General features: G+C 42.1%; 1 protein-coding gene across 5 annotated transcripts in view; it reads right to left on the bottom strand.

The window, feature by feature from the left end:
- Positions 1-2500, bottom strand: part of dab2ipb (DAB2 interacting protein b) — a 104100-nt gene that overhangs the window by 51662 nt on the left and 49938 nt on the right. The gene's annotated exons all lie outside the window — the stretch shown is intronic.

Genomic DNA, 2500 nt, shown 5'->3' on the forward strand with positions numbered 1-2500 from the left:
CTGAGAGAATGAGAGAGAGAGGGCGATAGAGACGGGAGGGAGATAGAGAGACAGGATTGAAAAATAACTACTGAGAGATGGGAATTGACGTGTGAGAGAATAAGAGAGAAAGATAAAGGGAAGAGAGAGATGTATTGTGGTTAATTAGTTATTTGGCTGATACGATGCCAATACCAATGTTGTTGTTTTTGTTTGTTTATCTATTCTTCCTCTTGTGCCAGGGAAAACAAAGATATTTTCTAACAGTTTTCTTACAACAACTTAAAACAGTTTTCAGGTCTTTCAGACCTTTATCAGGCGGTCTTTGAATGAGCACAATGAAGTCATACAAATCTCTGAAACAACCTTCAATGTCACCTTCTTTTCTTGTATTATTTAAAAAAGAATAAAAGATGCCACACAGCAGATAAACATGGCCCCTGCCATCTGTGAATCTCTTAATTTTGGCCGAAAAAGGCAAACATAGTCCAATACGATGTACAGCCTATAAATCAGAGCATCCCTAGCTATTGCATCAATTGAGGCTTGCTAAACAGCAGGGGTCAAAACCTTTGAAACTTCTCATCCTTTAAGGCTTTACAGTGGAGTGTGTATGTGTGCGTGGGGGGGGGGGGGGGGGGGGGGGGGCGGAGATAAGGACAGTGCAGTATTTCACATTTCAGGTTATGTGTCTGAGAGGGAGGCAGAATAGAATACTACAGAATACTAAATGAAAGAAGGATCGTCTCTCTCGCTTTCTCCTGATATAACACATTATTATCAGTATTAGAAGAGTGTTGTTTGATCGAAAGATAGCTTTTGTTTGTTTGAGAGAGAGAACTGACGAGATATCTGAGTATCTGGGTACTCCATCTTCACTCATTCTTAGTGACTCTGTTCTTTGGCCTTCGAGGTGTGAGAGAGAGGAGATGGAGACAGAGACAGAGACACAGACAGAGTGATTAAATTATTGACAACACCCAGCTCCATGTTATCCTTAGCATATGGACTTGAGGACTCTAAGTGTGGCAAGTAGAGCAAAGAGACAATTTAGCTTTTTGTAAAAACAACATTTCCAACAACACAGCACTATTAACAGATCTGTTGAATTACAGTGTATTCTAATATTTAATTGTATAATAGAAAATTATATTGAACCAGAATAATCTCGCCTCAATGTACAAATGCTCATTGACAATCTCACGCACAGAAATCGCTGGTGACATTGGCCAGTGAAATCAGGCACTTTTTACTTTTGCCACTTTGGTAGGATATTGTTTTTCATTCTCCCATCAAAAGAAAGCCGGGGCTGAAATGAAACCCAAATTAAACCGTGGGGCGGAAGGCTTTATTTTGTGGATGTGATGATTCTGCGTGTGTCGGGAACAGAACAGAACACCGATGAGAAATAATACTGTCCTCACGAGAACGGACCAGCTATGACTTCCTCTGCTGCTGCAACCGTTCCAAAAAAACTCATTAAAAGGTTGGCTGAAAGCTGAATGCCAAATATATATATTAATGATAATAATGAGTGGCTTTGGGAAAAATATATTCTAGGAAAAGGCAGAAGGCTATTTTGAGCTATGGGAGAGGTTGAAAGCCTTGGTAAAGGAAAGGTTATATAGATCATATAGAGATAGACGACGTATAGAGAACAGTGGCATCTTGAGACCCGAGAAAGACCTAGCATTATTCATTGTAGCCAGAAGATCCGAGCGAGCTTTCAGTTGTATTCAGTATTCACCAGTTCACCTCTGGGCAATGCTTCAGCTTCACATCACAGCCAAAGAACCTAACGTCAACCTAAACATCCACTCGTTCCACACGGAATACAGAATGTCATCCAAATGTCACAAACGGCATGTAGTACAACGACACGACACAGAGAAGTAAAGCAGGATTAATATGTTGACGTGAACGGATTGTGACAGTGTGCTGCATAGTGTCTGTGTGTGCGTGCGTGTGTGTGTGTGTGTGTGTGTGTGTGTGTGTGTGTGTGTGTGTGTGTATTAAAGTGTAGTGTAATTCTAATCCTACCATCCTACTGGTCCAGCCCCCCCCCCCACCCCCGCCCCCCGCCTCAAGGCCTGACCTCTTGACCTCCACATCCTCCTGCCCATGTGGTACCCTGGCCTCACTTCATCAGCTCTCAGCAAATCAATGCACAGCAGCGAGATGAGATATGACAGTGTAATTACAGAGAGAGAGAGAGAGAGAGAGAGAGAGAAAGAGAGAGAGAGAGAGAGAGAGAGAGAGAAAGAGAGAGAGAGTGCGCTAAAAGGGTAGCCATGCAGAGAGAGAGGGAGGGAGAGAGAGAGAGCTCCTGCATATATACCGACATAAACGCACACAATGGGGGTTAAGCATGACATAACAGCAGCAGTCAGCAACGCACTGACACACAAAGACCAGACTGAATACTTGCATACATCATAATTATGTATGACATTATTCAGCATTTATGCCACTATTTAAATGTGTTGATTTACGTGTGATGAAAAAATAAGAAACATTCTGA

The sequence above is a fragment of the Pollachius pollachius genome, assembly GCF_949987615.1.
Source record: "Pollachius pollachius genome assembly, chromosome: 4".
NCBI classification, from domain to species: domain Eukaryota; kingdom Metazoa; phylum Chordata; class Actinopteri; order Gadiformes; family Gadidae; genus Pollachius; species Pollachius pollachius.